This window comes from Pogona vitticeps, chromosome 1, assembly GCF_051106095.1.
Source record: "Pogona vitticeps strain Pit_001003342236 chromosome 1, PviZW2.1, whole genome shotgun sequence".
NCBI lineage: Eukaryota > Metazoa > Chordata > Lepidosauria > Squamata > Agamidae > Pogona > Pogona vitticeps.
Window position 1 is genome coordinate 318,702,454 of NC_135783.1, and position 24,456 is coordinate 318,726,909.

General features: G+C 39.7%; 1 protein-coding gene across 2 annotated transcripts in view; it reads left to right on the forward strand.

Moving 5' to 3' along the window:
- Window positions 1-24,456, forward strand: part of VRTN (vertebrae development associated) — a 38,745-nt gene that overhangs the window by 6,578 nt on the left and 7,711 nt on the right. Inside the window, exon 1 of one of the 2 annotated variants that reach the window (XM_020793940.3) lies at window positions 21,130-21,242. The exons of the other annotated variant lie outside the window; for it this stretch is intronic. The gene's annotated coding sequence lies outside the window, so the exon portion shown is untranslated. Of the gene's footprint in view, window positions 1-21,129; window positions 21,243-24,456 lie in introns of those variants that run through there. 2 annotated transcript variants of the gene reach the window in all.

Below are 24,456 nucleotides of genomic sequence, written 5' to 3' on the forward strand. Positions count from 1 at the left end.
ATATGGAGAAACAATGTGGTTTCCAATTGGCAAAGGAACCAGACAACAGTGTGCTTTATGTTTATTTGATTTTTACACATACCATATCAGAACATACTGTATGTACAGGCGAATTATATTTAGACATAGAAGAAGTGAAGACTGTTGGGAAAAATCTATTTAAATATGACATGAAATATGTAGATAGTACCATATCACTGGTAGCAAATAGCAGTGACTTGAAACAACTACAGTAATGATAAACATGAAAGAAGAAAGTGTAGAAGCAGGATTGTATTAGAGCATTAAGAAGATAAAAATAATGACTACAGAAGAACTATGCAGTTTTAATATTGTCAGTGAAGAAACTGAAACAAAGATTTTTTGTACCTTGGTTCAATCATCAATCCAAGTGAAGATCACAGCAAAGAAATAGGAGACTGAAACTCAGAAAAGGATGTATGAAGGAACTAGAAAAGATCCTTAAGAGTAAGAATGTGTCACTAGTTGCCAAGTCCAATACCATATATACAGTACTATGATATTTCCAGTTACTATTTACAGATTTGAAAGCTGAACCATGAAAAAAGCTGACGGGGAGGGGGGAATAAATTCATTTGAGAAGTTATGTTGAAAGATTGCTCTACTGATTCCATGGACCATTAGACAGGTAAAAAAAAATTCTAGATCAGACTGCTTGATTTCTGACTAGAAACTAAAATGATTAATCTGAGGTTATTATATTCTGGACATGTAATGAGATGACATTGTTCACTGATAGTACTATGGAAGTAGTATGAAAAGTTTAAGCCTGTAGGAAAAGAGGACAATGAAACATACGACAGATTGACTTAGTAAAGGAAACCACAGTCTTCAGTTTGCAAGACCTCAGCAGGGCTGTCAGCGTTTGGACCTTTTGGATGACATTAACTCACAGGCTTGCCATAAATCAGAAACAACTTGATAGGACATTAACAGCAACAACACGGGACTCCTGCAGACTTAATGCAAAGGTTAGGGTGAGGACTACTGTATATGGGAGAATCTGTAACATTCTGACAAATGCTTGGCTTTAAACATGAAGAGTATTAGGTCTCAGAGTTGTCTGGAAACTATCTACTGGCCTGAAAACACTTGCTCCTGATTCCAAATCTGATGAGGGTACATTTACTCTGTCCATGCACAGGAGCACATTCTGCCATTATTACCTTCAATATTCACAGCTACATTTTAGAATATAAAGAAGATCCTGGGGATTGGTTTTGCAAGTTCTAATTCATTTAAAATCCTGGAACCAGTTTATATAATAGTCAAATATATCATCTTAAAAGTTTCTGAGTGTAATTTAAAAATAAATTATTGGAATGTGAAAAAAGAATATTAGAAGAAGAGATTAAAGAAGAAGAAGATGCTGAAGTCATTAATTAACTGAGCAATGGTAAAACACCAGGCCCTGATGTATTGGGTCCAGAATATAAACATCTTAGTTCCATTTTGATACCTAAGCTAAAATGTTTTATAATAAAATATTGGAAGGAGAGACAATGCCACCTTCTTGGAAACACTCATTAAGGATTCTTATTCCAAAACCCAACAAGGATCTAACAGATCCGGGATCTTATAAACTTATCTCTCTAATAAATCAAGATGCTAAGATTTTTACTGCTATATTAGCAAATACATTAAATAGATGTATAGCAAATTATATTAAAGAAGTTATGTCCCTTTACTTCACCACTAAAATTAGTGACCGAAATAGAAAATTTCCTGGCAAACTTGAAAGGTTTAGCTGATTTGTTTAAGGATAAAAAAGTTGCCAGATTGAAGGATTGGATCATTAAAATGAGATCAAAGGATCAGATTATAGTCAAACTAATATATAATTATATCCAATTAGATATTCGACAAATGAATGGTTGAATGGCAAATGTAGAGAATGTACTAAGTATGAACAATTTCTATCATCACATGAAGACATGCAGAAAGATGCTTTGAGGAAGGGAGTAGTAAGTAGAATTTATAACCTAATTTTGGAACAAGAGGAAAAAGAGACAGAAATTGAAGATTTGAAATCAATTTGGGAACATGATTTAAAGACAGAAATTAAAACAGAGGATTGGACAAAAATTTGAAAGATGAGAATTTTAAGATTGTCGGTAAGAATAAAGGATTTTTTAAAAAAAAGTTGGTTTAAAGCAAAAGCAAAGCGTGCTGCTTATATACCACCCCATAGTGCTTCAAGCACTCTCTGGGCGGTTTACAAGTTAATTATGCAGGCTACACATTGCCCCTCCCCCAGCGAGCTGGGTACTCATTTTACCAACCTCGGAAGGATAGAAGGCTGAGTCAACTACCTGAGCCGCTACCTGGGATTGAACCACCAGGTCGTGAGCACAGTTTTGGCTGCAGTACAGCAGTTTAACCATTGCGCCATGAGGCAGACTAAAGGTGGTACATGACTCCAATGAATTTATTTATTTATTTCATTTATATCCCGCCTATCTGGTCGTGTCAGGACCACTCTAGGCGGCTAACAACATTAAAAGATAATACAATAAATATACGTATAAACAATTTTACATAACAGAAATACTGAACAGAATGGGAGAGCTGAAGGAGAGGGGGGGAAAAAAAGAGGGCGTCAGGAATTATCTGGTGGGAAGGCCTGCCTAAACATCCATGTTTTTAATTGATTCTTAAAAATACCCAGCGAGGGGCCCACACGAATCTCAGGAGGTAAGTTGTTCCAGAGGTGAGGAGCCACCGCCGAGAAGGCCCGATTTCTTGTCTTCTCCTTCCGGGCCTCCCTCGGCGTTAGGCTCCTCAGCCTCACCTCCTGGCTCGCACGAGTGACACGTGTAGATCTTGGTGGGAGAAGGCGTTCCGCCAAGTATCAAGGTCCTAAACTGTTTAGGGCTTTATATGTGAGCATCAACACTTTGAAGTCGATGCGGAATCGGATGGGCAGCCAATGCAATGCGGCCAGAGTGGGTGAGATATGTTGGTATTTTCTCACTCCACTGAGTAATCTGGCTGCCGCATTCTGCACCACCTGCAGTTTCCGCAGCAACCTCAAAGGTAGCCCCACGTAGAGCGCATTACAGTAGTCTAATCTTGAGATTACGAGCGCATGCACCAAGGTAGTGAGCGCCCCAACATCAAGGTAGGACCGCAGCTGGGCTATCCGCCTAAGATGAAAAAAGGCGGTACGGACCACAGACGCCACCTGGGATTCCATAGTGAGCGCTGGGTCCAGATGGATCCCCAAGTTGCGGACCCCATCCTTGGCGGGCAGAGTCACCCCCCCCGAAAGAGAGGAGTTTCCCAAATCCCCAGTTGTCGGGGCGCCCACCCTTAGTACCTCCGTCTTGTCCGGGTTCAGCCGAACATAATAAATTCAGACCATTCTAAGGCCTGTTGGAAATGTGATGAAGAAATTGGCATGTATTATCTATCATATGTGGTGGGAGTGTAAATTGATTCAGAAATTTTGGAAATTGATTTTTAAGGAAATATGTGATATATTTGGAAAAGATATCAAACTTAATTCTAAAATTGCTTTGCTGTCAATTTTTGATAACATAAAATTTGATTATTGCTCAAAGGAATTGATTTCTAATTTTATGACAAGTGCTAGAATATTAATAGCTAGATTCTGGAAAGATAAAAATGATATTAAGTTAGAAGATTTGTATTTTGAAGTATGGGAGAGAAGGGGAGATCATCTTTGTTGGCCCTCCATTCTATATGTTCCAGTTTCCCCAGGAATATTCAGTGTAGAAAGTTACTGTTTTGATTTGTCGCTTCTAAACTCCTTCAGCTGCCATGAGCTAAGGAAAAAAAATATGTTTTGGACTATCATTTTCAGATTCCCCCTCGGCATAGCTATGAGGGCTCAGGACTTCTGGGAGTCATAGTATAAAAATACAATCTTCCAAAGCACTGGCAATGTGCTTAGTTTGGATGGGGGGGGGGAGAGACTTGCCCTCTGTGTCATTCCACCAGTTAGTTCCTAAAAAGAAAAGAAAAATGCCCTTTAAGAACATGTTTTGTTTGGAAAAGGTTGTTTTATTATTCTGCTTTTAGCTAACATTGTGTTTTAAAATATTTATCACTGTTGTTGTTGGTGTATTGGTGGTGTTTCTTCCTTCCTGATATTTTAGTGCCTTAAGATTTTGATACTTTTTCTGTACTGAGAGAAGGGACAGAAATATTTTAATTAAAGCAAGTAACAAGCAAATAGATAAATAAATAGATTCAGTTCCTCCACCTTTGAACATTAAAATCCAGGTGTGAGTTTTACAGGCTGCACAGACAGGGAGGGTTTTAGTCCAATCACTTATCTTAGGAGAGTCTGAGATTTCTGCTTGATAAAACAGCCTGAGGTACTTTACACTTGAATCCGTGAGATAAGATACATTTCACAGGGGGAAAAGAATGCTAGTTGTGGGGCGGGGCGGGGGGGGAACACACATGTTTGCTGCTCTCTCTCTCCCCCCCCCCTTGATATACGTGGCTGGTGGAACACTGAAAAAGGAAGGCTATTGCACAGAAACCACTGCTTATATCACTTGCTCACTGGGGTGGAGGGGTGTCCCCCCCCATTTCATCCCCTGAACGACAGCATCTGCAAATATTTTCTCAGGATGAGCCAGATTCCTATTTAACAACCCTATAAATTTTGCCAAATTGGTCATGTGCATGTAAGCTACGTTGGCTGCCCCATCCTTGGTGAATTATTTTCCTGTTTTACTATTACATTCAGAGCACCTTGCCTGCTGGCAAACATCTAGCAATGGTTTTCAGCTGTAATAAAATCCTAGCAATGAATATGCAGTGAGTGGCCTGTGCTGCTGCTTGGTGATTCTCCCAGCTGAGTCATTGCTGCATTTAGGCAGTCCGCTCCCAACCCTGTTTCTTTTCCCCCTATATGCCACAGAAAGCTGATGTCTAAACTAAAGGCACGTCTATGAGACTGACACTCTTCTGTTTCTGGGGTTTTGCTTTCAAAATGCTGTTCCACATTGCTGTATATGCTTTCTCTGATAAGTTTTCATAAGAACATATTCCTTGTAAAAGTGCAAAAGCGTTTTTGGGAATATTATTGCATAATGACACACTTCTATTATTTATTTATTTATTTATTTATTTATTTATTTATATGCCACCCACTCTACCCAAAGGTCTCTGGGCGGCTTACAACAATTAAAATTCGATTAAAATACAATAAAAGATAAAAATGATTAAAATACAATTAAAATTGCCATCAGGACCCACAGTTGATGTTATAATTGTTATACTCGCACATTTCTGGATAGAGTTTTGCTCATTCGAAAAACAGGGTGAGGAACTATGGCCCTTTAGATATCTGTGTACTAAAACTCCCATTAGTCCTAGCACACACAGCTAATGGTGACAGGGTTGCAGTGCAGCAATCTCTGGAAGCCTATCCCTGTCTTAGAAAGTTAATCATGCTTTCTGTCTTGGTGAAATTAATGGAATGTGAGTGTAACTAATCCTAAACGTTTAGGATGATGGACTGGGCTCCACTCACTTTCTATTTTATTACTTTAATTACAATGCTCAAGAGGACAAGAGAACTCAAATTTAATAAAAATGGAAAGCGAATCATAGGACAGCGTCCGGCTAGGGAGAATGCAAGAGACTTCAGTTCAGCGCAGTTGCTGCAAGATTTGTACAAGTCAGGCAGATGAACATTTGATGTAACTAGATTTTACTATTATATCAGATTTATTCTTTTAAAAATTCCCTGGTTCTCTGATTCAAGTTATTTTGACTATTTCAGATGCAACTATAGATCCGGAATATTCTTCTTGTGATACTTTTGCAAAACCCATCATCCTAAACCTTTGATTTTTCACTACTGCTTAGACTGTGGGTTTGCATCCTGGGTCACTTGCGGACTAAGGAAGAGGGAGTGACTCCCTCCTACTGTTTGCTTTTTGTAGTTGTGCCCTGCCAATGGGCTTCCCATAGGCAATTAATATTGTACTAGGTCGGGTCTTTGGTCTGTTCTATTGTCCAACTGTCTGTCCGTCTGTCCATCCATCCATCCGCTATACATCTTATCTTTCTCCTAATAACTGAAATTCATGGGCAGTCACGACAAAACTGAAAAGCAGGCACAAATGAGTTGTAGTATTAGTTCACTTCTGAGCAAATTATAATATTAAAATACAATAGCCAGTATTCGCTCGGCAGAGCGTATTGCTCTGCTTGATATCTGCTTGACCTCCCTTGAGCATAGGAAGAAATTGTGGAGGACAGCTATTCAAAACATCAGAGATTCCACTCACACAAGGAGGTACTAGAATTTCTAAATGTTATTCTGTTCACACAATGGGCCCTTGGGATCCTGCCCAAATGGAATCAAAACCTGAAGCTAACATTCTTTTCTCTCACTCTAAGCAGTTTCAATCCTCCATCAAACACTCTCCTGACATTGCTTCTTCCCATTTTATCCCCACTCCCACCTCTGTCTCATCATTTAAAGGCTTGCCCACGTGGCTTTATTTAGGCTGTTCCTAGCACTTCAGCCAAAGAAGTGCTGAGGCAAGTAATACTTGTGTTTAAAGTGATACGTAATGTGAGAAGGGTTTCTACCTGTGTTTACTCATGAGAAAGAAACAACATATATGAGAACCTACAGGTCTCTTACCAGAGACTCTAAAAATTGTATTTCTTTATTTCTTGCTGGTATTATGTTCCTAAAGATGCCTTGACTTGGTTTTACTCGCTTCTGCATAGCCATTCCTCTGTCACCATTGTGTCGCAATGATCATTCATTGATCTTCCAAGGTCAGGCTCTCTAGGGAATGCCACTCATCTGTGTGAATGTCTGTCCCATCAATTATTAGACCAGTAGCTAAATGGGTAACAGTAGGTAAACAGGGTAAAGCAAGACTGAGATGTGAGCCAGGGAGTTGCTGATCCAGTTTCATCACTGCTAGAGATTCATGTAGCAGTAAAAGACAACCCATATACCCTCAGCCTCAGTTGCCCCTCTGCAGCATGTGATTGTTATGCCAACCTACCTTAGAAGGCGCAGATTTTACCTTCCAGTATTCTTTAGTGCTATACATTTATAAGTATTTGCTTAAAGCATTTTATCTCATGCTTCAGATGGCTTACAGATCAATGAAAAACAAGCCAGTCCCTGCATATCCATCTTAAAGGCAGAACACATTAGGAAAAGGAGGGGAAATATATTGGTCAAAATTGTTGTTTTTGAACAAAACAGGGCCCAAAACATAATGTTGGGGTGGATTCAGAAGACCATTATTGGTTCTCAACCACCATCCCAATATAGGTCTACTTCAAGATCAATTTTTGCAGTGTGTCTTCTATAACCCACAAAGCAAAGGTGTGTGATGGGGAGCAGTCAGGATTAGTTGGTGGTATTTACTGGTAGAATTTTCCACACTCCTCAAAAGTGTTCCGAAAAGTTACTTTTTGGACTACAGCTTAGGGATTTTGGGAGTTACATTCCAAAAGTTAACTTTTGTAAGCTTTGTAAGTATCTACCAAATGCATTTATAAATGAATACTGAACAATGCATGCTCCGGAGAAGCACGATGCATATCACTGTGGTGACAGCTGTGGCCATTTGAAAGCGCTTTTTGAATCATGGCCGCATTTGTGCAGCCTGCCCAGTCATTAAACTCCTGCAGTTGTACTGACTCCCGTTTGAGCTTCCAAGTCTGACCCAACATTTTTTTGTCTCTCTCATCTCTTTAGAAGATCAAGTTCCTTTGATATGCACAACCTGGTTGTGAAAAAACTGGACCAGCTCTTGGAAGCTGAGGGATCTGACATATGCAATACATGCTGAGCTGCAATTGTCCATTCCAAACACTTCCCCACCAGCCCTTTTGTCTTCTCCCTGCCAGAGAAAACACCTGCTGTGAGCTCCATTTAGTATATAAGTTCCAAAAATTTCCATGGCCCCTCCTGACACATCCAGATCCAAGAACAAAGGAAGAGAGTGTTTTTCTGAGCCTTCTATCAGTTTTTCCGCCCTCCTTCAAGCATTCCCACCACCTTCCTTCAAGGGCTGGTGTCCTAGACCTTTGGAGCCAGGAACAGTACCAAAATATTTACATATTTTACAACACAACATCCTCTCACATCTCACACTTGTCTATCAGTAAAGAGACTGTCCATCATGACAGGATGTGCCACAAGGCAGGAGAAGGATCAGACCTTCTGAAAATGCACAGTTCTGTAGGCAACACAGAGAGATTTATACCTGTTGCTTTGGGCGTGAGTCATTCATGTTAATTTGTGTACTGTATTTATTACTGTATTTTAAAAGTATATAACAATGTAACAATATAAAGCAGCCATTATTTCAATATGTGTGTGTGTGTGTGTGTGTGTGTGTATTACACTTTTAAACCACCAACTACTGTTCTCTGAGCAATGGAAAAACAATTAAAAAAAGGTAAGGTGTGACAGTGATGCAATAAAGACTCAAGAAACAGAACCCAATATTATGTCTTATTGTAACTGTAAAAATATTTCAAAAAACCCATGAGTTCAGATTAATGCTAGAGATAGATTCAAATAATTACATAATTATCATACTTAATAACTATATTTTATTTGTTTTCAATTTTATTAGATGCTTTGAAGGTCTTGAAGTGGTAAAGCTCTAAAAAGACTAAATATACACTGCTAAATTTTGTGTTTTTAGAGGAAGAGCAGTCATAATGCCTTTTGACCAGTGGTCTTAAATAGTTTGCCCTGCCCAATAATTAAGCTACATCTGAAATCAGTGTCAGTTCCACACAGTAAGATACTGCGGTTGGGAAGTCTACCACGCTTTTTTCATCTTTATTTATTATATTTCTATTTTGTCTTTCCCCCAATGAGCTCTAAATGTTTGTGTATGAGGGCTCTCTTGCTCTTTCCTCTGCCTTCGTCCACTTACACCCTGTGAAGTAAGCCAAGGGAATAATAGAAGGTGTCTTCTGACTCCTGTGTTTTTCTTACTCTTTGTTAGTACCTTGACATCTGAGAGGAAACATTCTGTGAAGCTCTAAAGGTTGTGCACTACTTCCTGAGTTGTAACTGCTCCTAATCAAGTCATTGAACTGCTGGATAGCATAGTAGCTTAGGTTTCTGGCTGTGGAGTCAGAGGTTGGGAGTCCCCCCCCCCCCCCCAACTGTGCCTCCTTGACAGGGGCTGGAGATGATGATCCATAGGGTCCCTTCTGGCTCTACAGTTCTAAATGATGATAATTATATCACTGTAGCTGTACACGTGGCCTCTAAGGAGTTTAGGTACATGTAGGGGGAGGCAGTATCTATTTAATCACACAAAACTGTGTAAGAGGCTGGTTAGGCTGTGAAAGAGGGACTGTCCCAAGATCATGCAATATGCGTTGTAGAAAAGCAGGAATTTGAACCAATTTTCCCATCCACCACTCTAATTATATACATAATATTCCATGGCCTTGCATATGGCTTCTAACAGCATCAGAGAGACAGAATTTAATCAGATGTCTTGTAGATGATTGCATTCCAATTCTGCTTAATCACTTGCTATGTAGTAGCCAGAATAATTTAATCTACTACATTAATTAATATTTCATTTTATTATTATTTCTGAGGAGGAAATGAATAGGATGTGAATGTATTATTGGACTTTGCCATGTTGAACCAAATATCAATGTTCCTAGAGAGGGATTATTTTGTCTATAGCCATAGAAGTTACTTTATTAGGACATATGTATTTTTTCGTCTTCCCTGGGGAACCTCTTGCTCTGTCAGATACTTTAGGAACATTCTAATATTCCTTTGGAACCCATCTAATAAATTCAGGTCTACCCCTTTGAACAGTGGGAGATGTGAAAAAAGAACATTCCCAGGTTTCTACAAGACCTTTAGATGGAGTTTCTGCTCACACAGGAAAGGAAAGGCAGTGGCCACCCCTTCCAGAGCTGGCAACCTGCTGTGCACTGCCAACTTTTATGGGCAAGTGGGAGGGCAAAACAGCATGAGGAATTTGGAAGGGAAGCACTTTGATCTTGATTTTGAACCTCTGACAATTCTCACCAATTTCTTTTCCCGCCCATGCACTCCTCCTAGCTTCTAGGATTTTGCCTACACTCAGAAGAAAAATGCTACAATTAGATTCCTATTGGACAGTGAAGTAACTGAAGTATTTCTCCTTTGCTGTTGTCATTCAGGGTTTGTTCTTTTTAAATTTTATATTTCACTTTCTTTATGTAAGTATGCCTCTATGTAAGAATGTTTATATGTTGCTTTTTATTAAAAAAAAAAGAACACCATCAAAAGTCCTCTATAAAAAAAACACAGTAAAATCAAAAGTGCCTAATATTAAAGTATGAAAAGAGTAACAAACAATAAAATAAAATTTAAAAACAGGCTTAACTAACGGTGTCAATCATCAGGACAATAATCAGGAGAATGCTTGGGCAAATGGATTGTAGAAATACCCATCACCAGTTGGCCACCTCCTCTTTAGGATTATCATTCCACATTGTGGGGAGCCGGACAGAGAAGGCCCTCCTCCAGAATACAACCAAGCCCTTACTGGAAGTAGTATGGTAAGCAGAGCCCCTCCTGAGAGCATGAAGACTGGGGCAATCTATATGGGAGAATGTGGTCTCTCAGATCACCTAGTCTTCAGTAATGGCAAATTTTTGATTGATCTTCAAGAGCAACTTTGAGTATGTTTTGCAGTAATGTATATTCTGTACACATTGGAATTGGAGGTACCTTCCAACAAGGAAAACAGGATCCTTCTAGTCTGCCTTTGTGGTGTATATTCTGAATACCTTTGTTTCATGACTAAATGTTGTTGGAACTTTTCCTGTGCCTCAGCTGCCTGGTGCATCCCCTTGTATTGCTCAATTTCTCACTCTGTGCCTGGACACTAAGAGCTATCTTCCATGTGTTGTTTGGTAAAACAATTAATTAATTAACTCTGTAATCCTGTATCCAGATCTGGCTTCAGAGCTGGATGTTAGTAGGACAACCTTGGAAATTTTCTTGTTTTAAATCTAACAGTATTAACAGTGTTTAATAAAATATTTAGTCTTACAGTGGTTGAACTACACCATGAATTGCTGCAATTCAAATCCATAGAGCAGCATTTACAATCTTGTTAAGTATGAATCAATCAACATTTTAAAAAGGCATCTTTAAACCCTCTGCTTTGGACTACAACTCCCAGAGTTCCCTTAGCCAGCATAGGATAACATTTCTTTTTCAGCTACAATTCCAGTACAATTCAGCCAAGATTGCTTCTGGGCTGGCTGGTTGTGGAGTTCTGGGAGATATGGTCCAAAAATATGTTTTCTAAGCTCTGGGCACAATAGGCCAAGAGATTTATCAACAACAACAGCAACAACAAAAAAGACTAATATCCATATTGTGGCTCACTTCAGACATCATGTCAATCCAAGCTTGGAGCTAAACGTTGCTCAGAATATAAAACATGACTTGAATTTACAAGAGCATAGGCAGTGGATAGCTACACATTGCCTTCTGAATCCATCTCCTTAGTGGCCATAAGTATGGTTTGTCAGATTGCATGCCATGCCATAAGCCCTATTCGTTGTGCTTGAAACTATGTACAGAGGTAAAAGTATGTGGGAACTATGGTGTGCACATAATCCTCACCTCTGTGTCTCCTCCTTGGAATCACACAGACCTTCATGTGCAGAATGCAAAGTTCTGAAACAGCCTGAGAACATGAACATGCACTTACAGTACCTGCATGATCGGGGGAAGTTGAGAGCTATGCCTTATCAGGGCTTCCAATCCTAGGAGCACTGTAAGCGCAATGAGCTTCAAACGTTTGTGTTCCTTTTGTGAAGATATGTACTTCTGGGTGGGAAGGGAATGTGGGGATGGGCTTTATATACATCCCATCTTCCTACCACCCTTTCAGACTTGTACATGCTGTCTGGCTGGCTTGATCAGAGGTTATTACTTGTGGGTCCTAGTCCTGTTACCAGAGAAGAGACAATGCCAAGCAAGGTAGAACAGTATCTGAGTTAGTATAAAACAGCTTTCTGTATTCCTAGCATCATACTATACATCCTCCAAAATCTGTCAGGGTTGATCAGTAATGTAAAGATGTTGAGATGCCATGGTTCGGAGTAAATGATTCCTGGCCTTACAGAAGAGAGAAGGTGAGCTCCTGCATGGAGCTGTTTTAAGCTGTTTTATACTAACTCAGACACTGTTCTACCTTGCTTGGCATTGTCTGTATAGTTTTAAGACAGCAGGCATGTATTGTATGCAACACAGTTTTACCCCAAAGAATGCAGCATGAATGTTTCCTATATATACTGCTGACTCTTCTTGCATATAACAGCATAAGTAGTTTTTTAATAGAGGAACTGCTTAGCAACATATTATAAACCGAACAGTTTAGGCAAATTTTGTATATTTTGTTGCATATACTGAACATAAACTTACATCTAATTACTAGTTCCAGTTGGAGCAGACCCACTAAATCATTTGGTGACTTGTGAGCCTATCCATAGATAAATCCCATGATGTTTACTCCAGTTGGTATACCAGTTATATTCAGGCCATCATTTGCATTGCATTTTCATTTTTATGACTTAACTGAACTAGAATTGAATGAAACTTACAGGAAAGATAACACACTTTGTGACTATTTTTATTACATTTGCATACACATGCGCTCATTTTAAAAGCATATGCAGTCTGCCTCAAGCTTTAATTTTAGAATTAGCTCTTTGGAAAAACTATATATATATTTAAAATTGGAATGTTTGGGAAACAGTTACTTTGAGATTCTTCTCTCCTGCTTCCTTCTTTATATATTTAAACAGTATTTACCATCTCATTTTCAAGCAGTTCTCTGTGAAAGGATCAAAAAAATTACTCTGTAAAAAGAAGCAATGGGATTCTCAAGGTTCTGATTTCAGTCTGCTAGCAGCAGGAAAGTGCCTTAGAAGCCGCAAAAAAACCACTAATTTTCTACTACATTGTAAAACCTAGCTTTAAATGCAATGGAGTTCTCTTTCCTTCTTGCTGTTTCCCACAGGGTAATTGATCTCTGTAATTCAAACTTTTCTTCATGAAAGGTTTCTGAAAATCAGTGGGCTTTGTTCATTTTTTATATTTTATGAGCTATGCGTTGCTCACGCCTCATCAATTCCTCTTCTCCTTTTAAAGATTTACATCGTCCAGAAATCTGCCTTCCCTTCCCTTTCAGTCATAATTTATGCAAAGATAGGCAGAATGAACCAATTTAATCTTTAGCCATAAATAACTTCAGCAGTTTGGTCCAGACTTTGACCTCTGTGATTGGTCGATATGTTAAGTAACAATGAGCGGGAAGTAAGCACACACTGGGAGCCGTTCAGAGTGGTTTAATGTGCTTTTGTCAAGCCTATTGTTATAATGACACATCATTGACACATTGTACTGATCTGCCATGACATTCTGCAAATTAATATGCTCCAAAATGTCACCATGCAATCAATTCATCCCTACTTCCCAGTTTTTGTTCCATATATATTCAGCAGGGAAGAGAGTCAGTCAGCTGAACAGTTTTTTTGGGTTGAAATCTCACTGCATCAGCCTCAGCTGTTCAGCAAGGGTGAACCGTAAGGTGTGGAGATACTCAGTTCTCTACTTCTCCTGAGCTGAGGACAAATTTTCAAAATCAATATTATTTTATGTTATTTTAATCCCATCTTTTAATCAAGAGGAACGTTCAAGAGAAAATTGGACAATTATTGGTCAGCTGTGCTTTGATTTATATTCCTATCTTGAGCAGGGGGTTGGACTTGATGGCCCCTTCCGTCTCTATTATTCTGTGATTCTATGATTCTCCTACAGCAGAGATTCAAGGGAACGTACAAAAACATTTAAAGTCCACATCAATTAAAATATAAAAATATAATATACAAAAATGTATAAATTCTTTAAAAACTAGACTTTTGTTGTCTTGTTGGGCTTTTAAACTTGCAATTATTGATTTCTGTGTGAAAAATCTAGTTCTGCTGTCTCACTTGTTTCATAGTTATGAATTTTATTACATGGGTGGTAATTTACTTGTGCCTTTATTTAAACTATGTGTTGCCTTTCTTGCAGTGCAGGAATCAAGGCAGTTCAACTGGTCATGTTGGGGACATAAAAGGGACAAACTACATGAACAATCCTTGTTAACGGTGGTACCAAGAATAAGTTCAGACATGCTATTGGCCCTTCAACCAAACAATATTGTGGAGTGCAAAATACTGTATTTTCTCTGTAACTTCTTGCTAGGAGAGATTTTGCTCATGCCTTGCCTCTGACTCTTCATCATCTTAGGGGACTGAAAAACCTTGAGAGAGGAGAGGTGTGTTGATCTTCCTTTATAGAAAGTGGCTTGGCAGCCTCTCATGACTTAATCTAGGAAATATTTGCTTTGTAAGCAACACTTTCCTGTTGTGCAAATGAATTCTGATTCTGCAGTCTAGATTGTGGGGTTTGGTCTGTATGCAGATGGAAGAGAATGTAATCTGCTTTGGATCAGAGGTTGAGTTTATATGACCTTTAGATCTGATGCAATATTTCTTTTCTGTTCTATGTCTATATCTTGCCAGGTAATTGTGTGTGGATTTACTTTTCATTCATTCTATCCACTGAAGCCATGTATTAAAATTACTGAAATCCACCCTCCTCCTCCTCCTCCTCCTCCTCTTCTCTCTCTCTCTCTTTCTCTCTCTCTGATGTTCCATCAACTGGAACCAATTTACAGCGACTCTAATAGGGCTTTCAGGATATGTGAGCTATTTAAGAAGTACTGTAGTTTTACCAGTTCAGCCTCTACGTCCTCTACCAGTGAGTTTCCATAGTTGAATGGGGGTTCAAATTCAGATCTATTATCCACTAAAGGCTATACAATACCACACTGGCGAAGTCGTTAAGTGCACTGAATGTCCCTTCGGGCCAGCTTTGTAGGATAGCCACTACTGCATTTAAATCATCATCTTTTGATTTTGGAAATAATGTTACCTGAGATTCGAAACATTAGCTTTTGAGATTACAGCCCTCCAAATCCACCAGGCAGCTTGGGCATTAAGTCTTCTTTTTCCCTTTCAGATTTAGTTTCCTCCCTTCTAGTTGGCTGAGATGGTGGATTCTCCTCAGCAGCAATATGTTGCTGTGAGCAGTTCCTATTGGAAGGCAGATTATTTTGGAATGGCTAAATCTTGAAAGGGCTATCAGGACCCATTAGTTTTACAAAAGATCTAGCAGAGCTGGGAGCTGCTAGAATGAATTTGTTGATATGCATCAGCACTGCTGCCTATAATTTTTTATGGCTGTGGTAACTGTTATTATATGTACCTACTCTTTTGTCACTCTCCTTCTCAGCCACACTAGAGGCTGTTCCAAGTCCTCTATTCAGAGGACCTTACCATAGTCTCTCTAGACTGAAGGATGCCTAACACTTCAAAATTTATCACTACACTACTGCAGAAGATTAAAGTGAGAATGAATGGGGTGTGGATATTAGCATTAAACTCATTCATTAATTCTGGTGCATCAGCTGCCCAAAGTGAGCTTCAAGACTGAGTAGGGACTTGAACTCATATCTTGCTGGTCCTACTCCAGGGACAGACAAAATGCAGCCTTCCCATATGTTGTTAGACTACAACTGCCACCTTCCCTAGCCAGGATAACCAAACATAGGTAATGCCTGAAGTTGCAGTCTCAACATGTAGAACATCACACTATGCTTACTCCAGTCCAACAATCTCATTACTGTATCTCTTGCCCTACACCTCTTTCAGCCTAGCTTTTGTTGAATGAGTGACTCAGTCTACATTAGTGCAGCAGTGTTTATGCATACAGCAGTACAAAATTTTCTCTGCTGTGAAACAAATGGCTGGTGCTGAGCTGGGGCATGGGGAGAAGAAGGTGGATGCAGACCCAACGTTCAAGAAGTTACAGAAATCTAGCTTCTCATTATCTAGTCAACTGGTCTTGCCCAGATCCCTAAACTTAGTTTTGCTTCTGTTGAAAATACACTTGAGTACAGAAGTAGGAAGGAAAGCATAATTTCATATAGGAACAGATAAGACACCAAAAGTTACTTTAAAAAAGTTTTTACAAGTGGTTACAGTTAAAAGTCCTGACACCACCACCCCCAATTAGTTCCTGTTATCATTGTAGATGTAAAAGTTTCTCTTCAGTTTCCCATTTCAGAAAAGTAACCTGTTACTCTTAGTCACTTGGGGAAAACATAGCTGATACTATAAGCTGTTGGCCTGTGGGCTCCTCAGCATCCACAAAAGAAAGGAGGCAGATCAAGAGCCAGCATATGAACCTTGTGATATTCCTCCCCCACCAGTTAGTGAGGCCATCATCCTGCAACTATAAAAATAACTATAGTCACATTGTCATCAAAGTTAATACTAGTTTAGTGAACACTATAATATACCTTCATTACCAAATAAAGGAATTAATTATCAGCACCTAGTGACTGACAATTTGCAATGCAACTATGTATTTCAAACGCCTGTTAGTAGTAATTGCCACACTTGACTTTCTGAATATAGATGGGATGCTCTTGTCTAAATGGAAGTGTCTAAAACATTGTAATGTGATCAGCCTTTAGCAGCTGTTTCCTTATCGATCCGCCAAAACCAGGACCTTGCTGTCTAGAGTGAAAGCCCATCTTTTCCTTACTAGAAAAAGTAAAGATGGGGCTAATTTACAGCAGTTTCTAAACAGGCTTTTGATCTCTATGCTGTCAACCAAACAATCATGGTGATGTAAATAAATAACTGATTTAATTGTCCAAGCACCCAAGCACTGCTTCTTAAGCTGAAAGGATTAATTCAATGGATATCCTGATCTGATAGGACTTACTTCTGAGTAGACATGTAGTCATCATGTAGTTATCTTAACATTGCATTGTAACATTGGAGTTCTTTTTAAAACCTTTGTGTAGGAACACAAGAAGCTGCCTTATATTGAGTCACGCCTTTGGTCGATCCGGCCTAGTATTGCTAACTCAGACAGCAGTGCTCCAGGCAATATTCTTTCCTAGCTGTACCTGGAGATTTCTCGCATTACCTGTTGGCTTTGCATCTAAGTATTAACAAGGCCTGAATCTGCTTAGCTTCCAAAATCAAATGAGATAGGTGTATTAAGCTTTATCGTAGGACATCTCAGCTTTCCAGATTTTTATAGAAAACTACATCTCCCAAACCTTAATATGAATCGTACAGTGACCAGTTATCCTTGCAAAAATGCACACATGGCAGGCGTGATGAAGGTAGTTAGCTCTGGGCTCCCATGACCAAATCACACCAACTTTTTGTTAAGCATATACTGTACCATGCAACCATATGCCCTCAGCCTTCCTAGTTCCCAGTTATAATTTAGCTGCAATCCTCACAGTTGCTGAGTTGGGAAATGGATTTGTCCTGAGCTAATCCTCTTGTAATACAGAGTATTTAGGGATTATTTCATCCTGAATTAACAATTAGGGTTCACTGGCCAATCATATTGCTGATTTTCTCTTGCATAAAAGGAAATCATGTTAAGTCTTAGTGGCAAATTCCTGCCCATTAGTGAAGTATTGGTTACATTTCTGCGTGCATACTCAGTTGGATTGCCCCATTTCAGTTCTCCATATCTGGCACCTTATTTTGCATAATATGCAGAACAAGCAGTTCATTTGCATAACATGCAAATTTGCATGCTAGGCTACTTAATATGGAGTTTTCATATCATGTTAATTAAGCATTCATTGTTCCCTTTTCTCCCCCTACCAGTAAGTTTCAGAAGTGGCATAATTTATAGAAAGAAAAGGGAGTTGTGTGGTCAATACAAAATACAAACGCAAGAGTAGGCGATACCTTTATAGACCACTATAGCAATTGTCATACAATCTGCGAGCTTTATTGGATCAGGACTATCAACTTCATCAGGTGTATCTCAGTATGCCTCTTTGTTTGAAGAACTGGAGTGTGATATCCAATCCACAGCTGCCTCAACTGTAACTTTAAAATAACAGCTCTAATGCAGCCAGCAACTTTCCTGACTTACATCTAAGAAAGACGTGCCTAGTGAAATCCATCATGCCATGAACATTTTGACTTTTGAGTTCTTCACACTGGTACATGACTGATTAAGTGGATGATCCTGATCCACAAAAGCTGACGGATTATATGGTGATTGTTTCAGTGATCTATAAAGGCATTGCCTACTCTAGCATTTGTATAATTTATAGAGTAACTACTATCAGACAGTGCTACTAGTCTGTAACAGTGTTGGATTTATATGAGGAAGATTCAATTTCAAATCTCTGGGTAGTCAGAAAACGTACTCAGTATGTTGGGTCTAAGCCAGTATTCTTAAACCTACCAAAAGTGAGTTGTTTTTTAAAAAAATCAAATGTAGCGAAAGGAGCCAAGTGAAGCAGTTGTGCCTGGTGCTCATAAATGAAGAAATAATAACATTTTGCCATACATGAGGGCTTCTAGTGAACTCATGAGATGCTGTTCTTTTACTATCAGTTTTTACTTATAGTGAAAACCTCTAAAGATCTATAGGAATGCTATATAAATCCGCACAAATGACCCAGTATAATCTTATTTGCAGGAAAAAATTAAGGGAAAATGAAGGCCAATTGCAGAAATCAAGCTACCATTAATTTGAGATACAGACTGCACATTATATCAAAACCATACAATATTTTAGCTTAACTTCCTTTGTCACATTTAACTGTTCATATATCAGCCCATCACATGTTGCAATCCAGTTCCTCAAAATCAAATGATTAAAAAAAAATCAAGTCTATGTCTCATCAACTAAATCCCAGGAAAGTCAGATAAGCATTAATGATAGAAAAATATTAAGGACTTGTTTATTGATGAAATCTTTGTGCAGCTACACATCATCTTAGCAGAATTGACTGCAGTGTGTGTCGTCTCCAGCTCCTAGATTAACGACCTAGCTGACTCAGCAGTATTCTTGCTAGTGAATACAGTTTGTCTTTTTCAGCATCCATAACACACCCTAACCTTCCACTGAGGCCCAGTGTTGGCACTGCCTCTTTGTTAGTGATTTAAAATGACAGTAACTCTCTCACACACATTTTCTGTAATGATACCATTTCACTGAACAATCTTTCTGAATGTTGTGATTTTAGGATTAGGAAAAGTTAGTTTTCAGATTACAACTCTCAAAATATTCTCATACTGGAAGATGTAGCCTGAAAACATAATTTTTCAAGCCTGATACCAGATTCTATCTCCACAGATTTTAAAATATTGCATTTCTGGTTTCAATAAGACGTGGTTTAATTTCAGTTACAGAGTGTTTTGAAAGCCTTATATTGCATAACTTTGCAGGAAAGTTATGTATTAATATTTTACATTTCTAAGTCTTATGCAGATTGGTTCCAGGTTACCTTGTGAGACCATAACTAGACATAGATTCAAGTCTAGCATGGTCTGTGCTAAACTAGCATTAATTTACCAGTCCAGTAATGCCCTCACAGATATTGGTGTTGTTACGTGCTGTCATGACTCATAGCAACCCTAGAAGTGTTTTCAAGGCAAGTGAGATATTTAAGGAGTAGTTTTACCAGTTCCAATTCCCCAGTCAGTTTACCTGACTAAGCAGGGATCTGAACTCTGTTTTCCAGAGTCCTGGTTCATTACTCTGTCCACTACCCCACACTGGGAACCCTTTCATAGATACAGCCTGGGGTGCTAAACTAAGCCACATTCTGTGTCCGACTTCTCCAACCTGAAGCTCTCCAAAGGTTTTTGATGACTATGTTATCATGAGGCTAGCTAGGAATGATGGGAGTTTTACAGTGTGACCACATGGGGAAATAGATTGCAATTTGCACTGCTTATGGAGTGGTCTGGTGTGATCTAGTTCCCAGCAATCACATGACAGGAAACTCTTGTTCCAGCTTGATCTGTGCCCAAATTGGACTTTTTTCCCAGCTGTAGGGCTTCTACAGTTACTCACAAGAAAACTGAAGAAACTAACCAAAATGTAAATGTGGAGCGTTAGTATTGTATATGTTTCTGTAATGCAACATTGGTCCTGCAACTTTGTTATTTTCATAACTTGAACCAGAGAGATCAGGCTTGAAATCAACAAATATCTGTGAAATCCTTGGATGGTGCAGGAAAATCTTACTGTGTGCTCCATCTTTAAAAAGAAAAACCATATCCTCCATCAATTCAAAGAGTTAGACTCTAGTCACATCTGTTCTGTTGTGTTGCTGAGCTTCTGCTTTAAACGATGCTGGGCAGTGCATTTGGGTAATCTTAGACTGATGGTCCTATAGTAAAGTGGATTGCTTTACTTACATCAAAATGTAGTAAGTCCACTCTGCTGTATTGGGGGTGGTGAGGCCTTCTGCTTATCCTGCAGAGTAGAGCTCTGGACATTTCCCCCTCCCTTGATGGCACCAGTACAGCAGAAGCTGGAGAAATTAGGACTGTGCTAATATTGTTCACTATTCTGTTCACTATACATGGAACTAGTCTGTTCCATGAACTAAAACAACAACAACCCAATAAGGAAAGAGAAAGGATGAGCATGCTGGTATGAATATGTGTGTGCTGAGCTAGAATACACCTTAAGTTTGTGGTCAGTTCCTTCTCTTTCTCAACAACAATAGAAACAACAGGAGCGAAAGACGTACTGTGTCTCTAGACCAATTTCTTTGCTATATGCTTTTCACCTACAGGCGTAATTTATTCCTCTTGACCTTCCACTGAATTTTGGCTTTTTTCCGCAGTCAGCCATCCTTGTGGCAGTGATTGTTTCCTTGCTCAGGTTCCAAAAAGTGTGATGATAACTCCTGGGCACAGGAAAGGTGCTTGTATCTTTAAGAGGTCCTGATGTTTCTTAGACAGCAGCAATGATCACTTTAGCTTTGAAACTGACCCTTGAATCTGCACTCTCTTCATCTTTGATACAAGAGCCCTTGGGGATGAACCATTTCCTGATGGGGAGGAGGGGAGGGGCCGGGACCCTTTCACACGCAAGTCAGAGCGACTCCAATTGGTTCACTCCAGATCTGAAACCAGTTCCAGTCTGAATGTGGGACACAGCTGAGAAAGTGGAGGTCGCTTCGCTTCCTGCTCCAGCATTTAAATGCCCAGGAAACAGCCTTGCGGAGAGACCACGGAAAGGAGCGACCAGCGGCTGTTTAGACTTGGCTGGGGGTGAGCTCCAGGCCTTTGCCGAACGAGTGAAGGTGAGTGTGAGGAAACTTTCGAAGTCTGTAAATTGGTTTCTCCAGGGAATGCGGATTATCCAGACTTAATAACGCCCCCCCCCTTCCAAAACTGTGCTCAGTTCTGGAGAACCCATACTCGGAGGCCGGCCCAAACCTCCTAACCAAAATTAGGAGGCAAGGGGTTATGCAATTAAGGTTGCAGTCGTAAGGACCCAACCCGACGAGTAGGTCGTATTGAACTCAATGGGACTTCCGAGTTTAAATGCCTAGGCTTGTGCTGTGCGTTCTTTCCTCACGATGGGCAGAGAATATCTCCGTGCCCCTGCTAAGTCATGCCCTTTCCTGGAAACTCGCCTTCTCGTTTCACCCCATGGGTTTGGCTTTGTGGTTCAATTTTTTCCTCTCCGCCCCCCCCCCCCAAACTTGGATTTTTAACTTCCCCTCCATGTGCAGGCTTTGTTTCAAGAAGCTTTCCTGAAGCCATTCCCCGGGGATTCTGCCTGCCCTCTTGGGCAAGGGTGCCTCCTCGCCATCTTTGGAGAGAGTGGAGGGGATTCCCTTCTCATGTTCTCGATTCCTGTGCAGTTTGTCCGGGGACGGTTGAAGTGGTTGAGAAAAACGCGCCCTTTTGTTTTCAAGGGTAGCCGGGGTCTGTTCGTTTCCCGCCTGTTTCTGCCCCAAAACAAACGAGCTTGTTCACGCGTGTTCAGTCGAGCGCAGACGTCCCTCAAGCTCATGCCCAAGTTGATTTCCACGCCTTCCGGGCCAATCTTTTAAAAATATCCTCCCTTGAACCCCGCTCCATGTCAGGGCGCGCGAGGGTTGCCTCTAGAGGGAGCGCCCGGCATGGTCGGCAGCCGGCCGCTCGGGATGGCCGCGCGAGAAGCAGTGTGTCCTTGGGTCGGGTGCAGACGTGGGGCCTTGCAATGGCTTCTGGACGGTTGGCGAAGAACTGGCGGGAGCCAGACAGAAATCCTGACGCCCTGTGTTTACCTTACTTGAACCTCCCGCCCAGAATGTGACCTTGCCCTCAAGAAGCTCTTGAAAAATCTTGCCGCCTCTGGTGGCTCCAGAGGGAGTCTCAGCTTTAGTGTGTGGTTCATACATTAAATTCAGTGGCTGACATTCAGCAGTAAGTCACAACTAGAGTAGACCCGCTGAATCGGTGAGTCTGCTCCTCTGTGTGTTCTATAGATTCAGTGGATCTACTCTAGTTGTGACTGGATTTCAGCCAGTGCATGATAATGTTTGAGCTGCTGTCTTCCAAAACTTGAAACATTTCCAATCAATGCAGTTATTTAGGGTTAAATCCAATTGCTAGTGCCAGCTAGACTACACCCACTGACTGACTGGAACTTTGTAAGCCAGTGTGTATATATGAATCTTATTGATTCCCTGGGTGTACATTTATCCTTTGGAAGCCTGGAATAATGAGCTGCCATATACCAAATTTTCAAAATAAATGTTGCAGTGCTTTACACATTTACTCTCAAGTGTACCCCAATGAATTGAATTGAACTATTGAGCAGGCATAGTTAGGATTCACTTGTTTGTGATAAAGAGAAATAGAAAACATATATAAATCAACACACAGAGTATATTCAACAATGCTCAACTGTTTAGAGAAGTGTATTTTGCTGGATCAGGAAAGATAGAGCAAAAGTTGTGTGGTCCTTTGTTTGTACCAGTGTGATATAGTGTAGTAGATTAGGACTCAGGAGACTTGGGTTTGAATTCCTATTCACATATGAAATCTCATGATGGGGATGGGGTGGAATATAAACACTTGTTTGTATTGGCTAGAGAGAAAGTACCATTTCAGGAGATGTGAAGGAACAACATAATTTTGTGCTAAGTTGATGTAAACCTGATACCAAAATATCACTCCTCAATATAATCAGGATTAAACAATAAAATGCAGTTTAATTTCATTTTTTTGTGTGTGTGTGTGTGTGTGTGTGTAGATATAGATAGGACAAGGACAGTGTTGGGTATAATCAAAGATTCGGTCAACTAGTCATACATATATTTTTAAAAGATTAACAGAATACAGTATACCATCAGCAAGTTGCACAATTATGCTTTGCTGTAAGACATTAATTCTAAATTTATAAAAAATGGCACTTAATTACCTTTTAGCTATAACCCTATGCCGATGTGCTTAAAGTATGTGGAGCACATATACAATGAAAGGGGCATGCTGGCTTCTGTCATCACTTGAATCATGAAAATGCAGCAATCTGAAAAGGGGGAGGCTGATGTATAGTCTACCTCGATGGAGGATAGTCTATATTTCCTGCAGTTGTGAATGATTCAGTGAGCAGTTCTTCACTTTGACTTGTCAGCCTACCCTTGCAAACTTATTTATTTTTAACAAAAATATTAAGAAACAGCAATGCATTTGTGTGGCACCTAAAACCTAATAAATTATGGCATAACCTTTCAGATTGTTAATCTTTAAGGAGGTACAAAATTGTTCTGCTGCAGCAGACTTGACATGATGATCTTTCTGGAAAGGTCTAAAAAGAAAGAAAAAGACAGTTGTGCTAAATAGTCAGCAAGCCTATCTAACAGACCAGCCCTTCATGCATAATTTATTTGTTGTACATTTTACTGCAATCAAAGAATAGATGTTCCAATGATAATACTTGACTCAGTTGATATTTTGCAACTCTGCCTCACAGTAACTGGAGTAATGTTAATACAGGGTAAGCAGTCTTATTGTTAGCAAATTGCTTTTAAACTGTTCATACTACAGTAGTTTCTGTGTAGAACTAGCAAGTCAGCCTTGCTTTGAGAATTCATGTCAGGTGGGTTGAATGTAGATTGCCAGAAAAGTGTACCAGAATGGAAAGGGAGCAATTTCTGTCTATGCTGGAACGGCTGTTAAAGCTAAGACTGAACAGATATCAAGGCTTGGACAACACAGGGAGTGCTGGTCTTGTCTTGTAATTTGGAACAGCCGTTCCAAACTGGTGCTCTTCTGATGGGCTGGACTACATAAATCCTGACCAGCTGGCTTTGCTGATGAAAGCTGTAAGAAATTTGGAGAACACCAGATTGATTAACCCTTCACTGGAATAACTGTGACATTGAACTGATGTGGTCCTAAACTCAAGTTATTCTGTATTGAAGCTGTAAATATTTGGTAGATACTGTTGTACATTTTATAAGTCTTCAAATGAAAAAGCTCTCCACAGATCCAGTGTATCCTAGTATATTTATATACGCT